Source organism: Branchiostoma belcheri, unplaced genomic scaffold, assembly GCF_001625305.1.
Source record: "Branchiostoma belcheri isolate BF01 breed outbred unplaced genomic scaffold, Haploidv18h27 scaffold1008, whole genome shotgun sequence".
In the NCBI taxonomy this organism is placed as follows: domain Eukaryota; kingdom Metazoa; phylum Chordata; class Leptocardii; order Amphioxiformes; family Branchiostomatidae; genus Branchiostoma; species Branchiostoma belcheri.
Window position 1 is genome coordinate 77 of NW_017802390.1, and position 6557 is coordinate 6633.

A 6557-nucleotide genomic window follows, 5' to 3' on the forward strand; every position below is an offset into this window, starting at 1 on the left:
TAGACAGGACAGGTTTCAGGATGCTTAATATTCAGATGGACAAAATCACATCCCCCAACTTCATCTCATCAATTGAACGTACTAACCCTGTACTTGAGGACAATCTGTCGTCCCTAGCTTCGGCCTCCGACAAGATCCACAAGACCACTCCACTAATACCAAATCTCCATGCCATTTATCCCACCTACTGACCCTGTACTTGAGGACAATCTGTCGTCCCTAGCTTCGGCCTCCGACAAGATCCACAAGACCACCCTACTAATACCAAAGCCTCATCATCTCGTCATCCAAAAAAAAAAAAAAGCCTTAGGTCCGCCATGTTTCCTTCCCGTCATGCTAAGAAAATTACATTGAACTTCAATTGCAAGTGCTAAACACAATCAGCGTATATTACGCCAAAGCCATCGCCTCTATACACTCCTGCCAAAATGAGCACACAACCAGGTAGGCTTTCAGTTACTGCTCTTTCCAAACATACCGCTAGGCGTCGTCCTTACACCGTGGCCCGGTGACAGGTCCCACAATGCACTTCACTCAACTTTGGCCTGCCCCATTGCATGACGGGAAACAAAATGGCGGCGCCCATAAAATCGAGGTAACGTAAAACAGGTTCCGCTGTCGCGAACCTGTAATTCAGGTGATGGCACCGTTCACCTTGAAGTATGGGTAAATACTTTCATGAGAACTTCTTTTAGTGTATTTAAGCATGTGTTCCTACGGCTAAATCTAATAGTACTAACTGCCTATAATAAGACATACCTGTTCCGAATTGTTTATGTTCTTGTTGTGAGGGCCAGCCCTTTATAATAGCCTCCGGCTAGTTGGGCAGTCCTGGCTGTATATATATGCCTTATACAGCCTAATAAACCAAATCAAATCAAATCCATCAGGCTGTGCTTTGAGTAACACTCGCAAGGTGGCGATTAAGGCAAGAGGTCATTTGAGGGTTAAAGGTTACATAACCCGGAAGTTAGGAAAACACTCTGAGAGGGGATTGAAAACGCCAAGTTCTGACTGTTTTATAAAACAAACAGGTAAGCTCGTGGTGTTGTTGGTTTTCTCTTGTATTTTTGTAGAAGGCAACATCGATATCGCTACAGCAAAGTCAAGAGTACTTGCTATAAAGCTCTAGTGCGCCCTCGGCTCGAGTACTGTGCCTCAGTATGGGACCCCTACCAGCACCAGAAGTGTGACAGAAATGATAAAACAACTTCAATGGCCCTATCTTGCCAGCAGGAGGCGAGAAGCACGCCTGACAATTCTTTACCGAGACCCCCCCCCGGTCTTTGGGCATGAATAATGATTACAAATGATGATTATAAACACAATTTACAAACGCAGATACACTAACACGGATTACAAAAAAGGAACTTACACTGACACATGGTTTTGGTTGTTTCGCACAGCCAGTAAACTGGCTTTATGTGTGGGTTTCAAACCAGTTTTGTACATGGAAGTGTCTGCGTAAGACCGGACTGTAAGGTTTGAACCACTCGCCCCTACTCTTTCCGATGAGTGTGGTGGGTTCTTTAACGTGCGTGGGGTATGGCTCTCCACAAACACGGGACCTCCATTTAACGTCCTATCCGAGGGACGTCCATAACCGAAGCTAGGTACTCATTTCCACCTGAGTGAGAAAGAGAGAGAGACTGGTTTATTTGTGCCATACAAGCACACAGAAAAGCCTGTAAGCTTGGCATATTTGGCTGAATTTGGCTGAATTAAGAAGGCTTTAAAACACAAAATGCGCTTATAGTACAGCTATTTGATAAAAGTTCGTCACATTTGATAAAAACCTATGTGTTGCATACCAAGTTATTAAAAATTACCACACGTTAAAAGTACAATAATGCAATATAAAAACAGTTGATTCAAAGCTTACTTTCAGTTAAACTTACAGGGCACAAGAAGTGAAGGGCACAAGACCAGTGGCACCGTTTAGGATTCGAACCTGGAACCTCTTGGATTCGTTTACAATCCTTTCTTCACATTTTGCAGAATCGCCGACAAGATGCCGATAGTTCACATCATCACCAGCCTCACACACGACGAGATCACTGATGACTTTATCAGGGACACCGTTAGATGGTGTCAGGGCAGGTCAAAAAGGCAGAGTCGGTAAGTACAGGAATAAATAGAGGTATGAATAGATAAATATAATGGATATCGATGGATGGATGGATGGATGGATGGATGGATTATGGAATGAAAGGATGAACAGATAGAGAGAGACAGAGAGATCCATCATTCATCTACAGAAATTAATCTAAATGAAGTAGATGAATGATAAATATAGATAATTTGATGGATGCATAGACGGGTGCGTGAAAGGTTACTAGTAGATACGTTAAGTAGTTAGTTAGATTAGGTAGATAGGTATAGATAGATGGATAGATAGGTTGATTGATTGATTGATTGATTGATTGTTTTAATGATTTTACAGCCCAATCGTTGTACATATATATGCGATAATAATTTGGACTGCAGCAGCGACACCTACCGTCTATCTCTCTGTCTTTTCACCCACTCTTTCTTTCTCTCTCACTTTCTTTCTTTCTTTTCTTTCTTTCATTCATTCATTCTTTCTTTCTCTCTCTCTTTCTGTCATTCTTTCTTTCTTTCTTACCCCTATCTCTCTATATAGTGTACTTGACATTAGTCCTTACCGTTCACTTTTTTCGTTTTTTTTCTTTTCTTTATATATCCCACTGTATCTCTCTACTCTAAGGCTTTCTCTATATAAACTACATCTAAGAATAGAGAAACGACTGAACTTGAATTTTCCATCCTTTTTTTAAATTGCCATCTGCCGTTTATAGAGGGTGGTGGTCCATGTGGATGCTGGACAGAGGGTCTACATGGGGGGTTCCTTCGAACCCGTCCTGCTGTTTGAGATTTCGGATATCGACACACTGGAGCAGGAAGCCGACAGGGAGAAATACACCAAGGCGTTCTTCGACTTCCTGTCAGAGAAACTTCCGGTCAAATACGAAAGGTAGAGAGTGGGACATACCTCCGTAAATAATTTCATCAGGTTGGAAGATACTTAGGGTATAGAATCTTCTTCTTACACAACCAGTAAGGTTCTCACCTGCTTACGTTTCGATATCTATCAGACACCTTCCTCAGACCTTCTGACTTATCAGTTTTTCTTGTTCGATTTCAGATTTTATTGTTCAGTATCAGTTTCAATACAGGATATGCCTTTGAGAAAGATGGTCTGTTTGTGTTTCAATCCACTTATCCCTTGGGTGATTGCCTTACACAGAGGGGGGGGGGCTGGTTTCAATTAAGTGAAGTGTGGTACTTATTTTATGCAAATTAGTTTTAATACCACACTTTTTTGATAGTACCATACTTTTCTGCACTGTGGGGATATAACCACAGAAAAGGAAGGGCTCTCAAGGGGTAGTGGCCATGTTCTAATGCTTATATAGATATTGTGGAAAAAAACGTGTAATTGTACTTTCCACGCTGATATTATTCCTTTTTGTTTATGTTGTTTCGACCTTACCTTTACAGGACTTCTAGATTCACATTGTGTCTGCTCTGTTTTTTCTTCTCCAAAGACATAAGGTCAATGACCTGTACCAGACGTCTGTTACCATAATGCTTTAGCTGACATTATGTGATTTTAACATTATGTAGCAGGACAGAGCTGGAGAGGCTGCTCAGCATATATACTAGTGAGAATATTGTTTTAGTAAGGCCACACCGACTTAATTTTATGGATGACACCCGAAGACCCCCAAACTAGTGCGCGCGGGCGAATAAAAAAAATTCGGAGAAAAAAAAAGGTACTAAACCAAAGGAATAGAAAGCTGGTATTGTGAATTTGCGTCAGTACAAAGATTCGTACATGTATACGACAAACCGGCACATGCTGGCTTCTTGCGGAGTTTATGAGTCGGCACTGTACGTATGTACTGAGATCTTTCAAGAGTCGTGGAGCTTCGGCAGCCTGGGTGCTCGGCTCCATAGTTACCGCCGGCTTCCTATTGCTAACTACCATGGACTACCCAGGCATAGAGCCAGGCCAGAGCCTCAGAGGATAATCTCCAAGCAGATCTTTTGGTGGCAAGACAGTATCCATTGGCCAGAGGAGTGTCCATTAGCCACCGAAGATCTGCCGGTACTCGAACAGGGAGGAGCACTTCTTTTCAAAAATGGTGTTGCTGCCCCTCCTTCACGGCGGTCGGTTGCTAGGCTAAAAGTCGCATTACTAGGGAGGTATCGGGTTACAGAACGCGTTCGAATGTGGCCGCGCGGGAGTCCCAGGCCGGCCCGGGGGCAACGGGTAAAATTTGAAAATAAACAAAAGTAATTGGAGAGTAAATACTCGTCAAAATAAAATGTAATAAGATGATTTTGTTTACCTCAAATGTTATTCTTGCACTGAGTTTGCTCCACTTTGTGTACATTTGCTTCCAAATGAGATCAATTTCGGATTTCAAAAAGGGTTCACGAGAACCAAACAACTGATTTTAAGAGGCCGCGAAAATTAAAAATAAGGTTAAATTTTTGGATTTTTAGAAATATTACAGTAAATTTAAACTTTCTGTCTTAGGTATTTTTTATTTTTTAACTAAAACTCGACTTACAGTCAAAAGAAGAGCTAAAAACGCAGTGTTTTAACTTTAAATACCGATAATTCATAATCGCGGCCATATTTTAAAAATCCCTAAGACAGAAATCTGCGGAAATCGTTCCTCTTCCAAACAAGCCCTCAATGAGGTAATTTGAGCGATTTTTGGGAATGGTTAAAATACCATGTTTGCACACATGCTGTGCCACTTGGATATGGGGACCTGGATCTTATAACAGCGTCAACAAGAATTCTGACCTTCAAGGTCACCCACGATGACGGCAGTAGCTTCGTTACATGTTACATATCCACAATAAAATCACGGCATAGATGTAATGTTTTGAAAACGGTTCATATTTGTGGAAAGGTGGATTTTTCCTGTTCCGTGGTTCCCAAGTAAAAAAGGGCTTGAAGTAGCCGGTTGTAGCGGCTTTACTGTAAATGACCGCGGGTAACCCCAGATCGAACGCCCGCTCTATTCGAATGACGTCATATCGAACAAGATTCGCGGGTTCGGGGGATTCGATCTCCATAGTAGCGGAGTGGGACTTTTGGGCCCAAATCTGACCATCGTGCTTGTGCCCCTATTAACAGCTATCAAAAATTTGTTGTGCTAAGATTTTTACAAGCGGTTTATAGCTTGAATCTGGGACAAATGCAGTCACCCGCGCACATCTCAGTGGGAGTTCTCGCCTAACCCTGTCCAGATAATACTGTATGCTGGTACTAAAATATGCTGGCTGAAACATAGAAATGTCAATAACTGGGGTCCTTGTGGTTCAAAACTGCAGATATCACAAAACATGTGTTGAACCTTCTTTTCCTATAGTTAAACTGTCCAAAATAACAGTTGGTGAGGGGACCCATAGAGAGACTTCCTGTAATGCTCAACCAGCTGGCCCACTAGGAGGGCAAGAGCCTTGCCTGGTGGTCAGGGCAATAAACTACTTGGCAAGAATATTTTGATCAGGCAACAACTAGGTGTTAATAGCCTTTGACGTTTCGACTGCAGGCAGATCTTCGGTGGCTAATGGACACTCCTCTGGCCAATGGATACTGTCTTGCCACCGAAAGATCTGCTTGGAGATTATCAGAGGACGTGATTTTGTTTTCTTGAGAACAGGCGAAAATAAATGCGCGCGCGGATGTCATCCATAAAATTAGGCTGGTGTGGCCTAATGGAAAGAGCACTATAGTTTGTTTTCCTACGAAGGTAAACATGGTGCATTTAATAAATACCTTTAAAGTTTTATCTTCTTTTCTTTTCTCTATTTCTTACATCCAGAATCGAAGTGATTTTCCACCGCCTTCCTGCTAACGAAGTTGGACAGAAAGGCACGCTGAGGTCTAACATCGTTATCTGATCCAGTCTGTAGTTTGTTCATTAATTTAAAATATGAGCACAGTAGAAAATATGCTTACGTCTGTACAGTTGTCATAACGTATTTTGCTAGAAAATGTAAAAAAAAAAACTAATTTGAGGAAGATAAACGAAATATGGTGAAAATTAAATCCACGTTGGATTAAAACTCTATTTTTCAAGAGAAATTATAAAACAATCCATTGTAATGTCTCCGAAAATTACAAAAACGAAAAGTCTTTTCTTCATAAACATGCGAATTTGTTTTAAAATTGTTGTAAAATAGTGATGAGACCTCTGAATGTATTAAGCAAAAGTGATTGCAATGGACAGTGTTAGTTTTGTCTTCATTCATCTCAACATTAAGTTAAACTTACTACAATGAAACATAGTGAAGAGATGAAATATTGATACATTCACAAGGCGTATTCCCAAAATGTATAGCCTGCAATCAACAACTGACCAGATCCTTGCTTGAAGAATCTCAAAATGTCTCGTATGTTTATTTTTACGCTACTGCAGAATTAGGGTTAATTGATAAACTTCCTATTTTACTACATATTGTTTGTTTGTTTTATTCATCTATCCAGGAAATACATATCACCAGATGGC

General features: G+C 41.0%; 1 pseudogene; it reads left to right on the forward strand.

Moving 5' to 3' along the window:
• Positions 1–2001: 2001 nt before the first annotated feature.
• On the forward strand, positions 2002–6294 carry LOC109473922 (annotated as a pseudogene).
• Positions 6295–6557: the final 263 nt, after the last annotated feature.